The following is a 26,200-nucleotide window of genomic DNA, read 5'->3' on the forward strand; positions in this document are numbered from 1 at the left end:
TAAACAAGCATGTATATATTTCTTAACGTGGCTCTGGAAGTGATTTGTTTTAAAAACAAAAGTCTGAGGCAGAGACTCTTAACTGATTCTCGAGTGTAGTTATTACACATTTAGACATTGTTCAGTATCTGATTTTTATCTTCTACAGACATTTCTCAAGCCTTATTTTGGTGTAAGGGGAGTGTATGTTGTCGTAGAAGACACTTTGCTCCTTTTAAATAACATAAGGAGGGAACAGGATCTAGAGGGGAATAGTGCCTGATCACAAGCGGAGCTGGAACCTCAAGGTTTTAATCGGTGCTGCTTTTTAGACTCTCCATATGTTCCATGTGATAATAAAAGAGGGGGATTTATTCCGTTCTCAATTGTCTGCTGGCTAAGATGGCTTTTCCGGCATTCTGGAGCCTGGCCCCTCTCATGGTCCCCTTCTTCATCACGAGGTTTTCTCTCCGGGGGCGTTGCTTAACTGAGTTCCACTAATTAGCATGCGACCTTCCACCAGTGTTTCTCAAGCGTTTTTAAAAATTTGCTTAACATCTCCATTTTGACTGACACTGCCATTCAGTCCTCAGATTGCAGGATACCATGCACGAGAACAGCAGGGCTTTGGAATCAGGCCTGGCTTCGAGGTCCAGTTACTTAATCTTTGGGCTTCCGTTTTTTCATATATAGAGTAAGGATAATACCTATTTTGTAGGGTTGTAAGGATTATTTTACAATAAACATTTTTAGCACTGACTGGCCCAAGAACTCATCTGACCGACCATCAGAGCTGTCAGAGGGCCTTATGTCGGAAACGGAGGGCCCAGCACCCATGTGTGATCTAGACATCACGAAGAAGTAGCCTACAAAAAGGAGAGAAAAAATAGGAAGGTTCTGCGTGCAGATCTCTCACAAGTAAATCACTATGTAGTCACAAATTATCCTGATGAGGAAGGAAAAAAGACATTGAAGAGATCATTGTGGCCACAAGTCAGCTCTCCCATCTCATAATTTAAACAGCATGAGCAGAACTGGGTGTTTGGCTATGTAAATCAAGGAGAAATCTAGTAAGTGTCAGACACCTCTGGGAATGATGTTGGAAAGGTCTGGAATGAGCTGGGGTTGAACGGAAATAGAAAGTACACGATTGCTGTGTTCAAAACAAAAAACACATGGCAGGGATACACTGCTGGGTCCCAACCCCGGCTGCACGCCGGAACCACCTGGGGAGTTTTCATTATTTTAATTTTTTACTTTTTCCTATTGACGCCTGGGTTGCTCACATCAGCTGAACTAAATCGGAACACTCGTGGCTCGGAATGATCTCCTTAATTCTTGCCGATGACCAAAACCAGAACTACTTAAATACCGAGAACACAATACAGTGGAAAGACTGCAGTAAGTGGAGTTGAAGTAGAAATGGACACCGGGCGAGAGGATGGAGACGGGAAAGAAGGGCCCCGACCGCTTTGGGTTCAAGTCGCCAGAGCCGGACGACAGATGACGCGCTGGGCCGGATTCTAGGAGGCGTTGCGCACGCCGAGTAGCACTGCCGCCGCGCCCCTCCCGCCGCATCGCCCTAGACCCCCTCCTCCCTGCGCGCCTTTGCGCATGCTCACCACCACCACCCGCTCCCAGACCACGAGGCCAGACCCCCCGCGTCCCAGCCGCGATACCCACGTGGCGCTGGGATGTCCATTTTTCTGTTCCCATTTCCTACCCAACCCCGTGTCCCCCTCCCCCACCCCAATCACTCCAAGAAACCCTTTCACTGTGCCCTCTGGAGCTCAGGGTCCAGCAGAAACCTTCCAGACTGCCTCAACCTCTTTTCTGGAAGTTCCTTTCATTATCTTGCTCTGATCTCTAACCCCCCCGCCCCCCCCCAAGGGTCCCTCCCCCGCTGCAATCCTGGAAGCATTACGTTTTCAAAAGCTGTCACTTATTGAGGCTTACTTGGTGACAAGCACTGTGCTGGTCTTGGCAGAGGTCCGTTTTACAGGTGACAGAACAGGCCCGGAGAAGCACAGTTTATTTTTTGAATGTAGACGTTTCCATTTTCCCAGGCAGACACTATGCTTGAAAATATTCTTTGTTGTTTTTTCTTCTGCTGCTTTTTCTTCTGCTCATTGTAGAACATCTCGTAATTATCGAAAAGTTGAGGAAAAAGAAACTAATCTCATCACCTAGAATCAACTGCAGGCAGATCTCGAAGATACTGTGGGTTTAGTTCCAGACCAACACAATAAAGTGAATATCACGGGAAAGTGAGTCACACGAATTTCGGGGTTTCCCAGTGCATATAAGAGTTACGATTACACTACACTGTAGTCTGTTCAGTGTGCAAGAGCATTATGTCTAAAAAAAAAAAGTACATACCTTAATTTAAAAAATACTTTATTGCTTAAAAGTGCTATCCATCATCCAAGCCTTCAGGGAGTCATAGTAGTAACATCAAGGGTCACTGATCACAGATCATCATAACAAATATAATAATGATATGTTTGAAATATTGAGAGAATTACCAAAATGTAGCACAGAGGCACGAGGGGAGCCAATGCTGTCGGAAAAACGGCGCCGACAGACTTGCTTGAGGCAGGGTTGCCACGAACCTTCGATTTGTTTAAAAAAGCGACATCTGCGAAGCGCAATAAAGCAAGGTCTGCCCTGATATCTTGGTGAGTTTCTTCCAGTCCTCTTTATTTATTTATTTTTTTAATTATATTTCAGTAAACCTGACTTTATACCTACTTTATTTATTTATTTATTTATTTTTGGTTGTGTTGGGTCTCCGGTTCGTGCGAGGGCTTTCTCTAGTTGCTGCAAGCGGGGGCCACTCTTCATCGCGGTGCGGGGACCGCTCTTCATCGCGGTGCGCGGGCCTTTCGCTGTCGCGGCCCCTCCCGTTGCGGGGCACAGGCTCCAGACGCGCAGGCTCAGTAGTTGTGGCTCACGGGCCCAGCCGCTCTGCGGCATGTGGGATCTTCCCAGACCAGGGCTCGAACCCATGTGCCCGGCATTGGCAGGCAGATTCTCAACCACTGCGCCACTAGGGAAGCCCCTTGTTTAGTTTTTGATTTTTGTTCTCCTCTTTCCCTATCAGCTTTGAACTCTGATAGGTTTGCATATTAGAACATCTGTGGGCTTCTTACGTTCTCTGGTATCAGCGGTCCAGCTGTGTTACCAGAATATGGTGCAGCCCTGGCCCATAAATCCCTTTCCACGGAGTGCTGAGGGCGACCTGTGTTCTCAGCGCTAGGTGAACCACTAGGGACGCTGAGTCACCTGCTCTCAAGAAGCCCATTAAGTCTAGCGGAGGAAGAAGACAAGCAGAACTTCGGAGCCAGCAATTGTGATACAACCTAACAAACCGATGTGTACGCACAAGATGTCATGAGAACACAACGGACAGATTCCCAACCCCAAATAGGGGCATCAAAACTGGCTTTGGGGAGAAATAATGTCCAAGTGGAATCCATAAAAATGGGAAGGATTTGTACACAGTGTTCATAGCAGCATTATTCACAGTACCCGCAAGGTGGCAACTACCCAAACAGATGAACAGAAAAGCAAAATGTGGTATCGTCAGACAATGGAATATTATTCAACGTTAAAAAGGATGGAAATTCTGACACACGCTACAACACGGATGAGCCTTGAAGACACTATTTCTAAGTGAAATAAGAGGCCACAAGAGGACAAATATTGTATGATTCCACTTATACGGAGTACCTTGAACAGGCAAATTCATAGAGATGGAAAGTAGAACAGAAGTGACCAGGGGCTGAGGGAAGGCAGGGATGGGGAGACGGGGACAGAGTTTCAGTTTGGGAAGATGAAGAGAGTTCTGGAGACGGATAGTGGGGATGGCTGCTCAACATCATGAATGTACTTAATGCCCCGACTTGTACGCTTAAGAATGGTTAAAATGGTAAATTCTATGTTACATATATTTTACCACAGTAAAAAAAAAATAAAATTTTTTTTTTTCAAAAAACATGAGTAGGCCTTACCCAGGAAAAGGAGCCTGGCAGAGCTTCAGAGAAAAAGGGCAGAGGGTGATGCGAGCAGAGCAAACAGAAATGCAAAGGCCCAGAAATGAGAGCAGGCAAACGGGCCAGGAAATTGTGAGTAGCTCGGTGTGGCTGGAGCATGGAGGACTTGACTTTGACAGGGAGGGAATGAGAAAGTTGAGGCTTGAAAAGCGAGCCGGGACCACGACACAAGGAAGCTCAGAAGCCCCGCCCGTAACTCGGAAATCTGGACTTTTCCTGCAGGTGGGGCTGCACCACTGAGTGTCATGCACATTCACACACCCCCAGAAGGGACTTGGCGATTTCCCTCCAGCCTTTCTACTGTAATAAATCATATAATAAAATAAAATACACTGTTTCTGTATTTTAAAAAATGCTTATTATAAAGAATTCAGAGTCTTAAACATGAAGAGATGAAAAGTGTTTTCACTTTAGTTTTACCCCAAGCCCATCACGCACAAATAAGAACATGATCTGAATATTCTCTGTTCATATTGACAGCAGAGACGGTTCGTGAGCAAAACTGCTTTATAAACTTGGGGTCATATAATAGAAGCTGTTTTGAATTTTAGTTGCATTCAACAAAAGACACTGAAATGAAACTCAAAGAATCACAGTCACATAAAAGTTTCTTCACCACCAGAGGGTTGTTTCCTAAATATTCCTCTAGGATTAAAGAATGAGTGATTATGAAGAAAAAAGAAGGGGTTATTATTTATCCTTAGTACTTTATGTTTCAGTTTCAGACAATACTAATTGATTCCTTTCTCTGAAAGATGAAAGAGGTATTACTTCTTCCATCTGACCCCCTCTGAATTTTGTAAGTTATATGATTATTTTAATACTTTCCATATTTCTAACACATACACTGCTCTCTAATTATGTGGTATCATAATTATTCAGTTTTAACTCCACATTTAAATGGATTCCATATTCACTTACCAGCCTTTCATCAAAGCTTCCCTACTCCTGATGGTTTTTAAATCATGAGTCATCTATCGGTGGGTAAGTTTTTGTTGTAAAATATCTTTTTAAGAAGATTCACAGCACTGCCTAAAGATGTCTGCCTGTTACCTTTACGTTTGAATGGCACCTTGATGGGGTGGAATGATCTTAGGCTGCACGTTCTTTCAGAACTTCGTAGACATTACTCCAATGTTCTCAGGCTCTGACTGTTGTGAACAATTCTGAGGCCAGTCTAATTTGTCTCTTTTGTAGTTGATTTTTGTTTTTCTGGATGCCTGGAGATTTCTTTGTTTAAGCCTCCAGTTCAACAGCTTCTCCAGGCTATGCCTTGGCAAAGAGCTTTCAGTGTCAAAATCTCCAAGAATGTGGAGCGTGCTTTTAACCTGCAGATTCAGTTCTGCCTGGGAAATTTTTCGTATGTGTCTCTGAGGACATCTTCTGGTCCTCTTGTCAATCCTCTGCTTCAGGGACACCAATTGTGCTTCTATTGGATTCTCACCATTCATGGGCCGGATCTGTTATCTTCTCTGCTTTAACATTGGTGTCTTTTCCGTGTGCAGTCACTGAGATGACCTCCATCTTTCTTCTGATGTCAGCACTTTGATTCTCAGCTGGGTCCAGTCCTTTGCTATTTAAAAAATTTATACTTTAGTTCTCTAAGTATGATGTTCTGGAGTTTGTGGAAATGGGGGGAAGGGGATGGAAGGAAAAGAAAGAAAACTCAGCTGCGGGGTGTGCAGGCTCTGTTGGAGAAGCTTCTCCTGCTCTCTGCCGATGTGTCACTGAGCGTCTGGAGCTGGTGTCCCCCCCGCCCGGCTGAGGATGTTGTTCATTCCCACCCGGGGCGACCCTCAGGGTCGGATTATTCTCCCAACTCAGGCACTGTCCTAGACCCTCACTTCTGCCAGAGAATCAGCTCTATTTTTCACTTTCTCCCATTCCTCCACCCCTCCGTCTCTCCCCCCACCCACTCTTTGTAAAGTGCTTTTCTAGTTGCCGGTCACAAAGAGGGAAAAATAGCAAAATCTGTTGTCTCGTTTTAAATAGTTATTTAATCACCTGCCTTTTGATGATCATTTACTATCTTGACTTGTCTTTCTCGCTCACCTGAGGTTCATTCATTGGGTATCTACTGTAAGCTATGCATTGGGGGAGGCACTAAGAGTCTAAGGACAAGTGAGACAGTCTCTGCTCACAGAGTTTGTGTTTCATTTTGTTACCTGTCTCATCAGTGACTGAATAGTCTCAATTTACTGTTAGTTATTATTTTCTTCCTCTCTGCTCCTGCTGTCCCTGCGCCAGGCCTTCATTATCTCTGAGATTATTAGCAGATCACAGCAACCGTCTCCTACATCTTCTTTTTTACCTAAGACTTCCTGGTGACAAATCTAGTTGGAATAATGTTTTTAGATAAATCTTTTCAAAATCACTTTTTTCATGACACTCCTGGGGCCAAGGACTTATCAGTGACTCCTCACTTCTGACCACAAAAATCCAAGCTCCCTGGCACAGGTCTCCTTCCTGCGGCTCCAGGCTCTCCACGTGCAGCGAATCCCGGGGACTGGCTTGTTCAACACTCATTCCAAACCCTTTTGCATTAGCTGCACAAGTGAAAGCTAAGATCCATTTTCCTGACTCTCTTGCAGCTAGAGTTCCAGTTTTCATTTAAGTTCCTCCTCTCGGAGGCAAGCCGGGGAGATTCTGATTCACAACTGGGGTATGTGGGAAGAGGAGCCAGGCACAAAGCATCTGTCTTGCTGGCACAAATGGCACAGGGGCCGTGACTTCTAGTTTGCAGGCAGCATCTTAATGTGGCAGCTCTCTGATCGTGACGGAGGCCTCAGCCCTCCCGGCAGCCCAGTTCTTCCGCGTGGGGAAGGGGCTCACTCTTGGAAGCTCAGCTTAGAGCCTGTTTGTCTATCCGTTCCATTCTCTAGGTGATATATACCATTAAGTCCTTTCTGCTTTAACTAGCTGGGAGGGACCCTGGTTTCTGCAGTCCTTCGCTCTAATACACTACCCAGCTTTATTTCTCACTTTCCCCCCAAACCTATCAGCCTGCTGCCCTCACTGGCCCCGGGAAGATACCCTTCATGTCTGTCCTTCATGCACTTACTCCTTCACCCCACCTCTCGCTTTCCCCTGCGATGTAACTGTCTCCCTCGGTCCTCCAATTCCAGATCCAGAGCACATATGTCTCCCCTGGGGCTTCTCTGACCCCATGTCCCCACTGGTCCTCTTCATGGGACAGAGAAGCCCAGCCCCGAGGGTCAGAGTAGGCTTAGGGCCTCAGCTCTCCCATCCAATGGCTATCCCGGATGGACTGGTCCTCAGTTTCCTTTGCCATAAAATGTGGAGGTTGGACCACGTGATCACCACCTTGTCCTCCAATTCAAAAGTTATCAAGACTCTAAAACTCAAAGAAAAGCTACTTCCCAAGCCAAGAGAGCCGAGCTGCTCTCAAAAACACTTGAGTTCAAATCCTGTGGCCTCTTTGCTTCCTGACACCTTTCCCCCAAGGTTGGCCATGCACGTGTGGACTGTTTATTTTAACTGCTGGAAAGAAATCCCTGCAGCTGGTCCCGACAGGCAACGTTCACCAGCTGCACGGGAGCAATGCTCTTGGCTGCCGTTGACCTCTCCACGGCGGGCCCGCAGCTCCTGTCAAATCTGGACGAAGATTACCAAAGAGAAGGGTCTACCTGGCTGAAGCCGTGCTGTGGGAAGAGAGCAGCCGTGTGGCAGGCATTTTCGCTCAGTGTGAGTGTCAGCAGTTTCCTGGTGGCCTGTGGAATACTGGTGGTGACTCTCCTGACTCTGGAACTCCTAATAGATACAAAGCTTCAGAAAAGAAAAGAAAAAAGAAGAAATCCCTGCAGCTGGCAGGGCCAGGCCCTGGGGGATGGGGAGCAGAATTCTTTTTCAAGAAGGCGAGTCCCCCTTAGAGCGTGGGCCCTGTTTCATGGACGAAGTACACAGCTTGCCTATGTTCCGTCACCCAACCTGTCTGCCGAGGCCTCAGGCTGCAGCGCAGGCCCGACGGGTGAGGGTCCACGACAGGGTCTCAGTACACGTTCCCACGGAGGCTGACGACCGGCCCCGAGAACAGAGCGGTCCCCACGCTGGGCCACATCGCAGGCTCCGGAGTCAGCGCCAAGGGGCGTCTGCTCGTTGAGCCTGGGGAGATGGACCAGGCAGAACCCTTAGGCCAGGGTGACATCACACATGGCCCTCCTTCAGATAAACAGGCCGCTCTGGCTCCCAGGTCCTGTCCCAGGCAGGTCTGCAGCCATCCCAGGGCATGGGAAGGCTGGAGACCCTCAGCTGCTTTACGCCCATTTGTCCCAGCTGTTCTCAGCGTCCCCTGCATCCAAGGGCTACATCCCATTAAACCACCCGCAGGGAGCCTTCCTGGAGCTCCACTGTGCTCTCACTTTTAATCAAGGGTGGATGTCAAAAATGGCCAGTTGGAAACAACTTCTGCCTGTTTCTTTGTATGTGCCTTACACGTGCGCCCCAGAGGCCATAGGTGCTACTTTAAAAAAGAAACAAAGCACAGAAGCAGATTGTCTTTGGGTCGGGAATGACTCCAGACTTACCCTATTTCCATCTTCTTGACCTCTTCAAGCACTGGTTCCATCTTTTATACACACACACACACCCTTGGGCCCAGCCTCACGGGGCTTGGAGACCCAGCACTGGCCTGTTCCTTCTGACTCTGGCCTGGCATCTCCTTGGTGTCCAGGTGTCCAGGCCCTGCTTCTAGTAAATGCCACTCACCTCCCAACATTGCCCACACCCCTAGACACATCCCACAGCTGAACCCACACCAGCGCGGCCCCGCTTTCCAAGGGGGAGATTAGACAGTTCTTGAATGGTGGAAGGCCTTAGACATCATTACATTGACCCCATAATGACAAAATATCTTTTTTTTTTTTTTTTAACATCTTTATTGGAGTAGAATTGCTTTACAACGGTGTGTTAGTTTCTGCTGTATAACAAAGTGAATCAGCTATACGTATACATATATCCCCCTATCTCCTCCCTCTTGCGTCTCCCTCCCACACTCCCTATCCCACCCCTCTAGGTGGTCACAAAGCGCCGAGCTGATCTCCCTGTGCTATGCGGCTGCTTCCCACTAGCTATCTATTTTACATTTGGCAGTGTATATATGTCCATGCCACTCTCTCACATCATCCCAGCTTACCCTTCCCCCTCCCCGTGTCCTCAAGTCCATTCTCTACATCTGCGTCTTTATTCCTGTCCTGCCCCTAGGTTCTTCAGAACCTTTTTTTTTTTTTTTTTGACAAAAGATCTTTGTAGCAAATTTCTCAAAAAGTTTCTTCATCTTGATGAATTGCTTTGACCTATTTATCGGATGAGAGCTCGGCAACGTGTTCCTTGGTTGTCTGAAAACTCTTAGCTCTGTTTTACACCTACTCATAGCCCTTTATAACCCTTAGCCTCCTTTTCTGTTTACTGCCTACACAGCTGCCCAGCCTTGACATAACCTCTGTTGGTAACGTGGAAAAACACAAGCCCAAGAGTCAGACAGATGTGCTTTTAATCCCAGCCACCCATAAACCAGTCTAATGGGTGTGGGCACGTCATTTAACTCCTCTGACATCCATTGCTCCAGGTGAAATAGAGGTACAATCCCCAGTGTTCCAGTGGTTTGATCAGTGTTGAGATTTAATGAGCTAAAATCTGCCCAGAACTCACACATGTAAGTGCTCAAAAGATGTGAACCCCCTTTCCTTTTCCTTTTTTTTTTTTTTTTTTTTAACGGACCCATCCCAGCTGTTTTTTTGCTTCTGGATGCATTGGGAGGCAAGGCAGCCATACTGAACAAAGAAATAAGCATGAAGATGGCAGCTTTGTGCATCCTGGCCCCCAGCTGCTAGGACACCTGAATTTTAAGCAACAGGACACTCAGAACCTAGCACTTGACAGGAGGGGGTATGTGCATGAGCTGCCAATGCAAATTGGTTCTCTGTCTCAGTTCCCCAAAACTGCTGTGGGGATCCCCAAAACCAGCTCCCAAGTAAGAAATGTAGCCGTAGCTGCAAATAGTCGAGAATGGTCTCCAAGATCGTAAACAAATGTGAAAGCCAGAAACACAACATCACTGTACAATTTGCGCCTGGCCCAGGGACGGCTGCTGAGCTGGTTAAAATACGTGCCTGCAAATAAGTTTGTGCTGGTGAGCTTGGGTCGTAAAGCTCTTCTCATCTGAGCCCTTATTTTGGGTGTGCGTTACTCTAGGCAAATGACAGCCTCAGCAGCACTCAAAGAATATTTGATTCGTCGGAGAGAGACTGAGGCACCCTGTGCAGTGCAAGAAACAGGCCTCCTGCCCGTCACTTAAGAGCCCGTGCAGCCTGGTCAGGAGGAGAGAGAGCACAAAAGGGACAAGAAACCAAAGAGAATCAAATCAACAAGTATTTATAGGAAGGGGACCCACATGGCCCAGCGATGCCTATTGTCTGGGTACCTTTTTTTTCTTTTCTTCTTTTTTAAAAAATTTTATTGAAGTATAGTTGATTTACAATGCTGTGTTAACTTATGCTGTACTGGGTACACTATTTTTTTTTTGGCTTGGCATGCAGGATCCTAGTTCCCGGGCCGGGGATTGAACCCACGCCCTAGGCAGTGAAAGCTCCGAGTCTTAACCACTGGACTGCCAGGGAATTCCCCTGGGTACACTTTTTTTTTTTAAATAAATTTATTTATTTATTTATTTATTTTTGGCTGTGTTGGGTCTTTGTTTCTGCACGAGGGCTTTCTCTAGTTGTGGCGAGCGGGGGCCACTCTTCATCGCGGTGCGCGGGCCTTTCACTGTCGCGGCCTCTCTTGCTGCAGGTCACAGGCTCCAGACGTGCAGGCTCAGTAGTTGTGGCTCACAGGCCCAGTTGCTCCGTGGCATGTGGGATATTCCCAGACCAGGGCTCGAACCCGTGTCCCCTGCATTGGCAGGCAGATTCTCAACCACTGCGCCACCAGGGAATCCCCCCCGGGGTACACTTTTAATAAGGCTCCTTTTCACTGTGTTTATTGATACTCACTTTACCAGCTTCCTAGAGCTGCCATAACATAGTACCACGAACTGGGTGCCTTAAACACAGAGATTACCTCACGGTTCTGGAGGCTAGAAGTCCAAGTTTAAGCCATCAGTGGGGTTGGCTGGAGGGAGAATCTGTTCCATGCGTCCAGCCTAGATGTCCTGTGGCTTGTAACAGAGTCCCAACGTCTGTCCTTATCTTCGCAAGGTGTCTGTATGTCCATGTCTAAACTTCTCTTTTTATAAGGGCACCAGTTATATTGTGTCAGGGACCCACCCAACCTACTCCAGTAGGATCTCATCTGAACCAGTTACATCTGTAATGACCCTGTTCCCAAAAAAGGTCACATTTTGAGGGATCAGCAGTTAGGGCTTCAACACACAAATTTGTGGGGGACACAATTCAAACCATAACACCTGCTAGGGGGCACCTTCGCTAGATGCCGAGGAATGGAAAGACGTGTGGATACACAGTCTTTGTTTGATTAACCCACAATCCAGACTGGGACACGTACAGTATTCTGCAAGCTGGGTACAGTCGAGGAGGGCAATGGAAACATGAGTCAAGCTCCATGGGAGCAGGAAGGAAGGAGCCTCAGAGGAATGACCTTCGAGTACTGGGTACAACCTTTCAACTGCGTCCTAGTGAAGATGAAGGCGATATTACCAGATTGTCAAAGCCATCCTCAGTGTGTCTGTAGCCTTTCTATAGTGTAAAACCATGTAGTTGTTAAAACTAACATACTGTGGCGCGTAAGCCGCCTGCTCTAGAATTTAAAATGAAAATACTGAAAGTTTCGAATGGTCAGTCATGGTAAGACTATAATTTTAGTTTAAATTGTTTAGAAAATGTATCCAATTAAGTCTGTAATCAGTGTTCAAATGGTCATGAAAAATTATTGTCCAAGTGGGGTTCATTAAAATTGTGTTGTGTTTAAGGCAGGCAGCATCTATTCCCATAAAATCAAATCAAATCATAAAAATACCGTGTTGTGGCTGAATTGTGTCCATCCCCAAACTCCTATGTTGAAGTCCTAACCCCCAGGACCTCAGAGTGTGACTGTACACACATAGGGTCTTCAAAGAGGTGATTAAAGCTAAAATGAAGTCTCTAGGCTGGGGCCCTAATCCAAGATGACTGCTGTCCTTATAAGAAGAGGGATTAGGACACACAGGGAGAGATGTCTGGGATTCGCACACACACAGAGAAGAGGCCACGTGAAGACAAAGGGAGAAGGCGACTGCAAACGGGGCGGGGGGCGGGGCCAGGAAACCAGCCCTACGGACACCTTGACCTTGGACTTCCTGCCTCCAGAACTGTGGGAAAATAAAATACATCTCTGTTGTTTAAACGTCCCAGTCTCTGGTATTTTGTTGTAGCAGCCCTAGCAAACTAATACATACTGTTAGTAGTTTAGAGTCCTCAGGGTTTTGTTTGTTTGTTTGCCTTTTGGCGTTTGCTTTTGTTTTGCTCCTTAACCTTTTTTCTTAATTTATTTTATTTATTTCTTTGGTTGCGCTGGGTCTTTAGTTGAAGCAGGCGGGCTCCTTAGTTGTGGCTAGCCAGTTCCTCATCTTTTTTTTTTTTTTTTAATTTTAGCAATTTCATATATCTTTATTTATTTTATTTATTTACGGCTGTGTTGGGTCTTCGTTGCTGTGCGAGGGCTTTCTCTAGTTGCGGCGAGCGGGGGCCACTCTTCACCGCACTGCGCGGGCCTCTCACTATCGCGGCCTCTCTTGTTGCGGAGCACAGGCTCCAGACGCGCAGGCTCAGTAGTTGTGGCTCACGGGCCCAGTTGCTCCGCGGCATGTGGGATCCTCCCAGACCAGGGCTCGAACCCGTGTCCCCTGCATTGGCAGGCAGATTCTCAACCACTGCGCCATCAGGGAAGCCCCTTAGCCGGTTCCTTTAGTTGCAGTACATGTGCTCCTTAGTTGTGGCATGCCAACTCCCAGTTGTGGCATGCATGTGGGATCTAGTTCCCTGACCAGGGATCGAACCCCGGCCCCCTCCATTGGGAGCTCAGAGTCTCAACCACTGCGTCACCAGGGAAGTCCCACTCCTTAAAGTTTAACTTCAAAATGATATACATGTACATCTCCTTTCTACCCCATCCTCATCTCCTCGCCACCCCACCCTCATCTCCTCGCCCCATGTAGCCCTTGTTATAATTTGGTGTGAGTGTATACATCTAGAGGATTCTTTTTATAAATAGTATGGTATTGTACATATTATTTTGCAACTTTTTTTCACTTAATTATATGGCTTTGAGATCTTTCTATATTTTAACATTTTCCTTATTGATACACTTTTAAACTGTTTCCAGTGTTTGCTAGTAAAGTCTTTATTTAAAAAAATAGCTCTTTAGGTCTAGTTGGCTGTTTAAATAGTCCAGTTTCTTTAAACTTGTACAGGGAATAAGAATGGTTATTCTTGAATAAACTGTCATGTCTTTGAAAAAGGCAAAAAGAACCAGAGCCCTCGGTCTCTTAAGAATTCAGCAGAGCCATACTCCTTAAAGTGATGGCTTCAATGAAAAAAAAACAAAAACAAAAAAACCCTCCAATAGGACAATGTACATTTTTCAACACATAGAACTTACACCCAAACCGGAAAGGATATCTGATTTCTTAGTGCTAAATTGCTTAAAACGTCAACTGAATGTTTCCCGTAAGGCCTGGTGGGATTCTACTTTAGCTGCAACTCTGGGAATATACGAGGCCTGGTGACCCTTTGCATTTTATTGTGACTTGGTATGGATCCGAATTATTTTGAGTTAAAATCAACCCTCAGGCTAAGAAAAGCTGATATAATTTATTTTAGACATTGAACGACATAGCAGATGTGACAGCCAGTCCAATCTGCCATTACCTTTGAGAGATTTAACTGTGTTTCACAATACTTTTGGTGCATATAATTGTTTTATTCTATTTCCAAAAGATTTTTACTTTGCCTATAGCCATGAATGCTTTGTCAATTATTATTTGTACATTTTACCCATTCAGTTTAGCAGCAAATAGTTTTTATTTGAAGCCCCAAACAAAAGCAAACACAATAATCTGAAAGGATGCGTGCGGATTAAATATCTCTGGGGCTACCCGACAGCCATTGGGCTGCACGTGCGTGTGCGCTCCACCCTTTGAAAGAAAATCTATGAATTTTATTTAAAAATCAATTTGAGGCAAACAGTGTACCGAATGTCTTACTGTAAGTTGATGTTAAGTACCTATTAGGTTATAGTTAGAATAACCAACTTTAACTAAATAATAGTGATAATTTAAAGATAATTTGTTCAGATATTACAGTACCAATTAAAATGTGAGCTTTGTAAGTCTGAACATAAAAAGCAATAACAGTTTTTATTTTAAATTGTCATCAACACTCCCATCCCTCTCTCCAAAGCTCCATCACGCCCTCAGAGATGACGGGTCCCCCACGAAGCTGCAGTAGAGGACAGTGGAGTTAGGTCTCTCTGAAAACCTTAACCAGTAGAGTAATAATAGTGGTATTAACAGCAATAGCAGGAGTACTTATTATCCAACTTAGTTAATGAAACATCTGCAATTAAAGTTTTACTGGATCTGGAGTATTTACAGGAATTGGAACTGGAGGAAAGCCTCCGCAGATGTTCTCATACACTGAGTTCTCTTCTCTCGTCTTAGTGGATTAACTCTTCTTGGAGGCAAGAGCCGGAAAGAGAATAAGACCTTTCTCCTGCTTACGCTCGGCTAGGAGCATGCGCAGAAGGTAGGATGCTCCTGAATGGTCCCCAGCTCACTTGCCGGGACCACTTTTCACCCTCTGCAGCCCTGGGCTTCGTTCTGAAACTCCATCCCAGTTCTAGCACAACACAAAGCCACTTTGACCCTTCACCTCTTTCTCTTAGAAAGGTTGGAGCTGAGTTCTTGCAAAAGCACAATTTTGGGTGGTTACTGCCGTGAGGTCTGGAAGCAGAGCGGAAAAGGCTTTGGTGTCAGGCCCGCCTGGGCTCAGCTCTTGGTTCCTACACTCACTAGCTGTGAAATCTTGGAGAAATTACTTAACTTCTTTAAGCCCTAGTGTCCTCAACTGAAACACAGTACTAGTGCTACCCACACCATGGGGTTACTGTAGTGATTAACAGACACAGAGCATGTGTCCTGTGACAGTTAAACCTCTTCGCTGGGTGAGTAACCACATGACCTCAGTTTGGATCCGGCACACCAGCTAAGTCAACATCAGAGTAGGTAGGCTATGAACACCTTGATCACCAAATCTGAGCAAAGTCAAACTCCCCATCAACATGAAGCATCATATAATAGACAGGGAACCCCGATGGCTGACCAGTCTCCCCATCCAATGCCTTCGGCTTCTGGGGTCAAGCAAGGCTAGGATGGCAGTACTGGGACGAAACAGCAATGTGGTCACATCAGCATGTCTTTACATTTATTGTAAAGTATTGGTGTTAACTTTTATGGATATTTTTATGAGTGTGAAATTTACCAAATTTTTTAAAAAACAGTGAAAACAAATATTTACACATCAGAGAAATTATAAACATATTACAAATACTAAGAAAAACATTTATAATGGTTGTATTTTATCATTCAAACAAAGTTTTTAGACAACCTTAGTAAAAGTGAAGTGTTTGAAAAATAAGCAAAAACTGCATAAATGAAGAACATTTAATCGTAAGTAATGAAAAATAAAAGAAGATTATTTGATCTTTTTATCAGAGCCCAATCTCAAAAAAAAATGTGGTTCAATGGTATTGTTGTTGAAGGGCAAACTTATTTTTATTGAAAATTTTGCAGTTACTAAAAAGCTCTTTTTCCTTTTTTTTTGGAAAAGAATTGTGAGGAGGTAATTATGAGCTAATGTCAAATATCTCCTTAGACTTCATCTTCAAATAATCTTATCTCCTGTTTGATGATGCTGAAGAATTCTTTTTAAATAACGTTTTTTTTTTTTCCTAGGGGGGAGAAGGTGGTCAGAGTCTGAATGTTTTTATTGATAGCACGTTGTAGTTTGTTCCAAAAAAAAGCATCTCAGTGTTACCTTCACCCTTTCTGCTTCATCGCATATCGAGATTCCAATGCAGTTTCCATATTAACTTCAAAGATGCTCTGTTTATATCTTACTTACTAGGAGACTTGTTGAATTGGAGTGAGAAATAGTCTTGTCATAGAAATTCTCCTCCTCTGGTGTCTTCTGAAGGAATGTAGCTTTGTTCTATTTGAAAATTAATGCAGCATGGAATTCTCTGAGTACATCTTACTCAGACATAACATGATCCCAATTCCAGATTATTTAAATATTTTCCCCAAAAGTTTCACCAACATAACTATCTACAGTTCAGTAGTCAAAACGAGACCCCTGACTCACAGGGCGTTAGTTATCACCGATGCTGTTTTTACGCATCCCTTCAGACACCACTGCTTGAGCACATACGACCCGCCAGGTCTTCTGCTAGGCATTGAGGAAAAACGGAGAACACGGCAGATGTGATTATCCCTGTCCTTGGGGTGCTCATGGTCTAATGTGAGATGCAATAAACAAATAAATAATTGCAAATCCTGATCTGATTTGGAGGGGAATAAGTGAGTCCTAGAGCAGAGTATAGGGTAATCTGCCAAGGTCTTTTGCGGGAGGTGACATTTAAGCTGAGTCATAAATGATAACATAATGATGAAAAAAGATAACAACAGGGCTTCCCTGGTGGCGCAGTGGTTGAGAGTCTGCCTGCCAATGCAGGGGACACGGGTTCGAGCCCTGGTCTGGGAAGATCCCGCATGCCGCGGAGCAACTGGGCCCGTGAGCCACAGTTACTGAGCCTGCGCGTCTGGAGCCTGTGCTCCGCAGCAAGAGAGGCCGCGATGGTGAGAGGCCCGCGCACCGCGATGAAGAGTGGTCCCCACTTGCCGCAACTGGAGAAAGCCCTCGCACAGAAACGAAGACTCAACACAGTCGTAAATGAATAAATAAATAAATAAAAGAACGTGAATTTCTTTAAAAAAAAAAGAAAAAAAGAATCCAAATTTGAACCTTAACTTAAATTAAAAAAAAAAAAGATAACAACAAACAAGCCATAGAGGGAAGCGGTCCAGGCAGAGGAAAGAGTGAGTAGAAAGGTCCTAGGGCAGGAAAGAGCTTTGTGTATTCCAAGAATTTAGGGATATCCTGTGTGCCTTGGCCGAGTGAGAGAGCAGGAGACAGGCGTGGATGAGGGTGTACAGTGAAGAGGAGCTAGAATAGGCAGAACCTAGTGGGACTTGGAGAAGATATTGGCCTTCATCTTTAGGGCAATGGAACGTCATTGAAGGATTTTAAGTAGGGAGGTGACATAATCGTCCTTTCAAAGAATGCTCTATGGAAAACTGGTTGGATGAGACTGGTTAGGAGGCTGCTTGGTCAACCACGTGAGATATGATGGTGGCGTTGACCCAGATGATTGTGGCGGAGACCAAGAGAGACAAGCTTATGGCAGATATATTTGAGGTTCAGCCAAATGAACGTGCTATTGGGTTCTACAGCAGAGAGTGGAAATGCAAGGAATCGAGGATGGAACCCAGTAACCAGGGGGCGATAGTGATGGGGCAGGGGTGATGGCACCTCTTACTAAGAGTGGCAGAGGATCAGACTTGGACTGAGGGAGGCGCTTCTAGGGCTCTGTTTTGTATGTTAAGACTGAGATGCCCGGGGCTCCCCTAAGAGGGAATGTTATTGATGGACCTGCTTAACGGGAGAACACAGAGACGAGAAGAGGGCCCAGGGCCAAGCCTTGAGCAACTCCCACAACTAGGGGACAAGAGGAGGAGGAGAAGCTGGCAGAAGAGCACGAAAGAGAGGCCAGTGCAGGAGAAGACAGCAAGGACGGGGCGTATCAGAGATGCCCAGGGAACAGTGTCCGGTAGAGCAACAGAAGGACCAGAAAGTCCACTGGAGTTCGCAGTATGGAGGCTGTGGGTAATCTAGCCATGCACAGTTCCAGGGCAGAGACGGGTGGCTGGAAGCTCCACTGGTGAGGAAGTGGACACAGCTCTTGTAGACAGCTCTGCTGAAAGCTTTCCCTTTTCGCCAAGCAGGGGAGTCCAGAACGGGGCCCCGCACCATGGGGCAAGAAGACAATCATTTTGCCCATTAAGCACGCTCAAGCCCTCAGCCCAGACACCTTTTCCAAACAGAAGAACCTCTTCTTCCAGCTGCACCCCCACCATCCTCATAATTGTCCAGCTGAGTGTGGGATGGGAAGGGACCGCTCGCTTTGGGCCTCTATGGGGGACATGTGCTCCTTTTGTTGCCTAGGTGCCCTCGCGTCCCACTGCTAACAAGCCCCACACCCTCCATCTATGCCTTTTCCACTTGGGCTCACTCACAGCGAGTTTCTATCCCTTACAACCAAGCCACCCTGACTGATACACCCTTTCTTCTGAAACGGTTCAAGGCCAGCTTTTCTTGACCTTTTCCCTTAGCCAACAATGAGGTAAGACGTGAAAGAGTCTAAGAAACACTGGAGGGTAGGAAATTAAGGAGAATTTGGAAGAATGCAATTGTTCTCACAACATTTTGATTTTTCAAATTTTGTTAAACTAACCACATTATGGGAAATTGCCAATGGAGGAATATTGATTTTTCCAAAGCAGAGTGGTGCTTTAGGAAGAGATTACATGGCTTTTATTGAAATCGCAGAATCGCTTTATTTTGTACGTGCCCTCTGTAATGGCCTGGGGGTGGGGGAAGAATGTGTAATAAAAGTAAGAAAAGGAATAGAAGGAATTTCATTAAGGGTAGGATGCTAGAACATGAAGAGTCCAGCTCTTACATAACTGAAGAAGGGTAGAAATTGAATATCGGGAACAAAAGGAAATAAGTAAAGTGAAATAAGATGTAGCAGATCTGATTCTCGCACCACCAGCCAGTTAAACTCTCCTTTGCAGATCAGACATCTTTTCTCTATTTGCTGCAAAGCTTCAAAGCTACAGGCTGGCATCAGGCCATTAGAGTAATTCAAACCACACAGATGACACTTCCTGGAGTCCAGCTTCTAACCACATCCCTCTCTCCCCTCATCTGCCCAGGTCCTGGCACCAAAAATTTAAAAAGATGGGAAAAGAGAATATTCTTTCCTTTCCCTTTCGATGCTCTCTGTGCCTCTCAACAATGTCATACAGTTCCCAACTTTCCCCAGATCCCCCCTTTCCCACTGCTTCCAGGCAGTTACAAGCCAGGGGAGTCTGCGTGGACCCAGAAGAACACATGTCTATTCTCTAAAAGCCCCTGTGGGAAGTTCCCACTATCCTATGGGGGTAAAAACGCAGTCTGTTTGGTTCATTCTCTATTTCCAGTGCCCCCGGGGCCAGGCACGAGATTGACAATAGTATTTCTTTAATGAGTAAATGGATGAATGAGTGAGTTTTCCAAGAGGATATATTCAAATGCTAAACATCTCATATCCATGTGCTTCCAATTACCTCTAAAGAAGTTTCCCTGGTTTGTTTTTGTATCCTTGTGCTTTGGGGGAAAAACTCAAAGCAGCGAAATGACTTTTTGCTGGATCCTGAAGCGTAAAAGTAAAAGGATGGGATCTTGGCAAATCTGTGAAGCTGATGACGCCTTCGCTGGCTTGACTCCCTCCCAGGGTCCCTCTCACGGTCTGTCTCCCTCCCCACCTCTCCATTTCTCTTCTTTCCCCATCCTCCTTCTCCCCCTGATCTCCAGGGCTCAGCTGTGAATTCTGCTGCCTAAAATATAGCTCGTGAGGACTGAACTCTCCTAGAATTATTGGAATTTTAGTAAAAGTTTCTTGAGGACCAGCACAAAGGAATAACCCTAACTGGTAAAATTTCCTGGAGGTGGGACCAGGTGATTTAGGAGGACTTAATTTTTCTATTTCAAATTATCCCCAAATAGGCAGCTATATATATTCCAACCATTCATCAGGCTGTGTCTGCTCCTTGATACTCTGATGGACCAATTTGGATTAGGACCCAGAGTTGCACGATTGCCTTTAACCAGTAACTACCATCCCTGCATCCATCCATTTATCCATCTATCTCATTCATTCATTCATCCATTCACTGAAGAATGAAAATAATGAATTCCCTGGCGGTCCAGTGCTAAGGACTCCGAGCTTCCACTGCAGGGGGTGCCCCAGTTCGACCCCTGGTCGGGGAACTAAGATCCCGCAAGCCGTATGGCGCGACCAAAAAAGAATGAAAATAGTGATGAAAAAGACAACTGCATGCCAGTTCTCTCACAGCTTACAGACTCGGGGACAGAGAGATGGCAACCAAATAATCCAGCAAGTGAAAGAAATTCCTGAAATTAAAGGAGTGGGGCTCTGGGAGTTCGTCACAGGGACTGGGGGTGTCTAGAGGGGCTTCCCAGAGGAAGGAGGACTCAGTGGGGGTGGCAGCGTGGCTCTTCCAAGGCACAGAAAGCAGGCTGGAGGGGCTGGAGTGGACGATTAGCTGGAGAGGAAGGCCGAAGCCAGACCATTTAGGCTCTTTGGGCCATGTTTAAGATTTTCTTCTTTATGTTAAGATCAGCAGGAAGCTACTGAGTAGTCTTAAGTGGAGACGGACAGTGACGTTATCATGCATTGAAATATGTTTCAAATACGTTCACGTCTTCCTGTGCTTTTCTTTTCTGCGCTCCTAAATCAGCACGGCTCTTCCTGGGGAGGAGTGAAACCGCGCTTTCCCGGGTGGCAAAGACCAACACGGGGTCAAGATTTGGCCATTGGCTTCCAGTCCAGAGAGAGAACAGCTGTGAGAGCCAGAGCTCTGATTTGTAAGAGCAGAGCGTCCAGTGAACCAAAAGGCAAAGTCCCGAAGAGACCAGGGGAGTGAAGTTCATCCGAAGTGAGTAGATCATACCCTGGACTGTATGGGGGCGGGGTGGGTGGGGATCGCGAGCACGAGGCCAGAAGGACCGGCCAGCCTGTAGGAACCATGCAGAGAGAAGGGCATGGAGGGACTGCCCAACCTCTGCCCCAGGAGCGCCAGAGGGCCGGGTGGGACCGTAGCCCACGTGGCAGCCCGTCTACACCCGGGAAGGCACGCTGCCAGGAGGCGGCCTGGGCTGAGGGGTCATCTTTCTCACAGCCCGCTCTCCCCACATCATGAGCCCAGCCAGGGTGACATCAACCTTTGTTCAGCCCACGCAGACTGTCGCCCTCGGTTCAACGGCTCGTGACACATGTAAGTTCTCCCTCCAAGAGAATGTAAATTGGTGCAGCCACTATGGAGAACACTATGGAGGTTCCTCAAAAAACGAAAAATAGAGTTGCCATATGAGTCTGTAATCCCACTCCTGGGCATATATCTGGAGAAAACTCTAATTCAAAAAGACACATGCACTCCAATGTTCACTGCAGCACCATTCACAATAGCCAAGACATGGAAGCAACCTAAATGTCCATCGACAGATGAATGGATAAAGAAGATGTGGCACATATATACAATGGAATATTACTCAGCCATAAAAAAGAATGCAATAATGCCATTTGTAGCAACATGGATGGACCTAGAGATTATCATACGAAGTGAAATAAGTCAGACAAAGACAAAAACCATACGGTATCACTTATATGTGGAATCTAAAATATGACACAAATGAACTTACCTATGAATCAGAAACAGACTCACAGACATAGAGAACAGACTTGTGGTTGCCAAGGGGGAGGGGGGTGGGGGAGGGATGGAGTGGGAGTTTGGGCTTCACAGATGCAAACTATTATATATAGGATGGAAACACAACAAGGTCCTACTGTGGAGCACAGGGAACTATATTCAACATCCTGTTATAAACCATAATAGAAAAGAATGTGAAAAAGAATGTATATATATATATATATATATATACACACACACATATATATGTATAACTGAATCACTTTGCTGTGCAGAAGAAATTAACACAACATTGTAAATCAACTATACTTCAATAAAATAAATTTTAAAGACGTTCTCCCCCCAAGAGATAATGGTGAAGTAGTAACCTGGATATGCCCCAGTGGGGAACAGTGGCCCTGTGGATAAGGAAACCCCCTGTTATCTGTAAATGAACGAGAATAAAAGAATCGCCTGGGACAAGAAAGTGGAGAGACCCATCCCTCTTTAAAATGAGATTGGCGGGAACTCCCTGGAGGTCCAGTGGTTAGGACAAGGCACTTTCACTACCGTGGGCCCAGGTTTGATCCCTGGTCAGGGAATTAAGATCCCGCAAGCCGCAAGGCGTGACCAAAAGCAAACAAACAAGCAAATAAATAAATAAATAAGATTGGCCTTTTTCAAAGGGCGTCTGGCTGCAGGGTGGAGAGCTGTATGCCAAGGGGCCAGAGCAGAGGTGTGGGACCAGGCGGGAGGCTTTGCAGTGGTCCAGGCAAAGTGGCCATAGCTTGGGCTAAGATAATGGTGGCCCTGGAGCTGGAGAGATGTGATGAGATTCCAGAGATATTACTGAGATAAATTGACAAGACTAAATGGAGGAGCAGATATGTAAGTACAAGATAATTATACTAATTAGGTTTCCACTGTAGTAAAACAAACAGTTACAGCGGTTTCCACTGTAATGTTGGATAACAAACAACTCCAAATTCTCAGTGGTTACAATACTCATTTCTCTTTCTTGTTATAGGTCTGCAGGTTGGTTGGGGGCATTTCTGCTTCGGGTTGTAGGTAATCCATGTATTTCTCATTCTAGAATCTGCAGTTTCCTGGGGGCAAGCTCTTCCACGGTGGATGGCAGAAGGGCAAGAGGCCAAGCCAAAACACAGAAGCACATTCCAAGCCTCTGGCTGGACACAGCCTAATAAGTGCCTGCTGATATAGCATCAGCCCCAGGATGCCAAATGGCAAAGCCCAAAGACAGTGGGCCAGGGAATCAGACTCTGCCCAGGGAAGCCATGGCAAGGATGAATTGGGAACGATTAGTGCTATCTATCTTAGGAGCCAGGGATGGCGCCTAGGTTTCTGGCTTGCACAGCTGGAGAGATTGTGGTGCCCTTCACCGAGAAAGGAAATACCAGAAGTGGAACAAATTTGAGAGAGATCATGAGTTCAGTCTTGGATATTTGGTTCTGAGATGTCTTTGAGTACCAAAGTGGCAGGGGCTATAGAGAAGTCTGGCCTGGAGGTATGTATCTGGGAGATGTAGCAAAGACTAGCTGGAACCTGCTGTCCATCCACTTACTCCTTCTTCTTTAGTTTTAGAACATCTAATTTTTAGCTGGTCATACATTTCCAAACCTCCCTTGAGCCAGGGTGGTCACCTGACTAAATTTTAACCAATGAAATATAAGCAATGCCAGGTATGACTTCTGTCAAGTATCCTTAAAGGAAAGGGTGTGTCCTTCCTCCTGACTTATTCCTGCCTGCTGACAGAAATGTGGTTGTGATGGCTGGAACCCAAGAAGTCATCTTGGACCATGAGGTAAAAGTCCTAGGTTGAGGATGGCAGAGCGACAAGAAGACTAGATCCCTGAAAAGAAATACTTTTATAGCATTTAGGCTACTGATACTTGGAGTTTTCTCTCATCTATAGTCAAACCCAATCCTAACTGTTACAAGAGTCATGAGAGCAAAGAAGTACTGGAAGTCGTTTGAGTTCAGAGTCAAGTTTCCAAGACAAGGGTAAGGAGAGCCCAGGGCTGAGCTTGAGAAGCTCCGACATGGAACAGCCAAGTAGAGGATGCTACATCCGCAGAGAGACAGGAAAGAAGCAGGCAGGGAGGTAGAAGAAAAAGGAGAATGGGGTGTCTTGGACACGGCATGGAAGGAAGAGAGTATCTCAGGGAGGAAAGCGTCGTCAAAAGTTGGAATCAAGCTGCCAAGTGAGATGACGGCAGAGGGCATGAGTTAAGTTCGGCCCATGACAAGGACACGGGGGTAGCATGGTCTTTGAGCCCCAGAAAGTGCCCTCTGGAAGACTTAGGAAGAAAACAAAACTCTATTATGGTTATTCAAACATAATTCCTGACAATTTTCCGAATAGCCTTAAACCACTCTCCATCCTGAGCACACTCCTAGAGGCTTGAAGAGGAGAACGACTTGGGTGCAGCCTCCAGTAGAAGCTGCCAGGACTGATGGAGAGAAGCAGATGAGCCTGGACATCACTTTTTGCCCTTAAACTTCAGCTCTCTCCCCCAACCCCACTGCCTCTGCCCACCCCCAGGCCTTCTAACAACCTGCGCCTCTCTGGCCTCTCCCTCACCCCACTCCCACTCGGCTTCTCATTATTTTCCTGTGAAAGGGCTAATAACCTCACTTTCTTGCTCAGAATTCTTCCAGAAATCCCTACTGACTATGTTTTAAAGTTAAAATTCCTTAACCAGGCACACTGATCTTTCACGGTCTAACCCTGACCTCTTTCGCTGATCTCACATCCTCGACGTTAGCCCCCAGCAACATCTGCCTGCGATCACATGAAAGACCCCCATGTGCACCGCTCATCTGTGACCAGTCAACCCACAGCACAGTGAAAGATAAGAAAATATTGCTGTTTTAAGGCACTACGTTTTCGGGCGGTGTGCTACACAGCGACAGATAACCAGAATGGAAATTGGTACCAGGAATGCGGTGTTGACGTTTAAAAACGTAAACCGTACGGCATTGGCTTTAAGCCTGTGCCACGGCTTAAAAGAGTTTCAGGAAGATCGTTATCGGGCCTGTAAAAGCAGCGAGGAAATTGTTATTGGAAGCTGGAGGAAAAAAAATCCGTGTGATGTAGTGGTGGACAGTTTAGCAAAGCTGTCACCTGTTCAACTGTGACAAATGTGGAAATGTGGAAAATAAAACCATCCACAGCTAATGGATAGCGGATTTGGCTAAGGAAGTTTTGGGCAGAAGGTTGAAAGTGTCAACTGATTTCTTTCAGCAGATAAGGGACAGATAAAGAGAAATGAACTAGAAGAATTTTTCAGTTTTCAAACATAATTTATAGAATATACAAGGAAGCCAGGATTTTCTGGGTTCAAAATTAAACTGCTTCACACTCCCAGCCTTTCCAGAAGGCAAATTATTCTCAGAATAAGACGGCCTTAAGGTAAAAGTTCCTCTCGGACTTGCCTGGTGGCCCAGTGGTTAGGAATCCGCCTGCCAATGCAGGGGACACGGGTTCGAGCCCTGGTCCGGGAAGATCCCACATGTCTCGGAGCAACTAAGCCCGTGCGCCACAACTACTGAGCCTCCGCTCTAGAGCCCACGAGCCACGACTACTGAGCCCGTGTGCCACAACTACTGAAGCCCGCGCGCCCTAGAGCCCGTGCTCTGCAGCAAAAGCCACCACAATGAGAAGCCCACGCACTGCAACGAAGAGTAGCCCCCGCTCGCTGCAACTAGAGAAAGCCTGCACGCAGCAACGAAGACCCAATGCAGCCATAAATAAATAAATTAAAAAAAAAAAAGGGTCCTCTCAAGGATGTGGTTCTCTTTTACGATTTCAGGAATATTTAATGGCATGTCTCCGAGACCTCTCAGCTGGTCAAAAGACTTCTAAGACTCTTAAGGGTGTTATCCTACAGCATTCTAAATCTAATCCCAAGCCAGACAGGGCCCCATCTCAAAATATTTGTGAGTGTGACTTTTATAAATTCCTCATGGTTCCGGGGAAACCCATACCATGTTTATAAGGTTTGAATTGATGGCTGCGTCATCAGTTTGAACTTAAAGGGGCGGAGATGGTTCAAAAACGAAAAGAAGCCTCTGGACCTCCAAGCTGATGTGGGCAGGAAGCAGGCTATCGAAGCTATTCAGCAGCAAACAAGAGCCCTTTCTTGCAGCAGAGGAAGGATGCTTCAGAGGCCAGCCAATAACTGTGGAGAATAACCCCCCGAGGGCAGGGCTGTGACCTAAAGTAGCTGGGTCCTGCCCAGCTGAGAAATCCAGGATGCTGGCTTTCTCTTTAATGTTGCCCGGACAGGAACAGGGTGGGAAGCTGTGGGCAACAAACTTGATAAGGGGTGCCATGCCTTAGCTCTTAACTCTTCCCACGTTCCTCCAAATGGCCCGTCTGCCCTGCAGGACCGTTCTGCTGGGCTGTCACATGTCCTCAGCACTCACCCTGTGGGCCCTGGGGTGGCACCCGTCACACTGTGTACGCCGCGCGTGTCTGTTGGTCTGTCTCCCCAACACGGTGACTAGCTCTGTGAAGACAGGCTTGCTCTCAGCGTCGTTT

At 46.1% G+C, this 26,200-nt stretch overlaps 1 long non-coding RNA gene across 3 annotated transcripts in view; it reads right to left on the minus strand.

The window, feature by feature from the left end:
• The window catches only part of LOC309647882, a 655,782-nt gene that overhangs the window by 568,655 nt on the left and 60,927 nt on the right, over positions 1-26,200 (minus strand). The window lies entirely within an intron of this gene.

This window comes from Balaenoptera physalus (genome assembly GCF_965194825.1).
Source record: "Balaenoptera physalus genome assembly, chromosome: 18".
Lineage (NCBI taxonomy): Eukaryota > Metazoa > Chordata > Mammalia > Artiodactyla > Balaenopteridae > Balaenoptera > Balaenoptera physalus.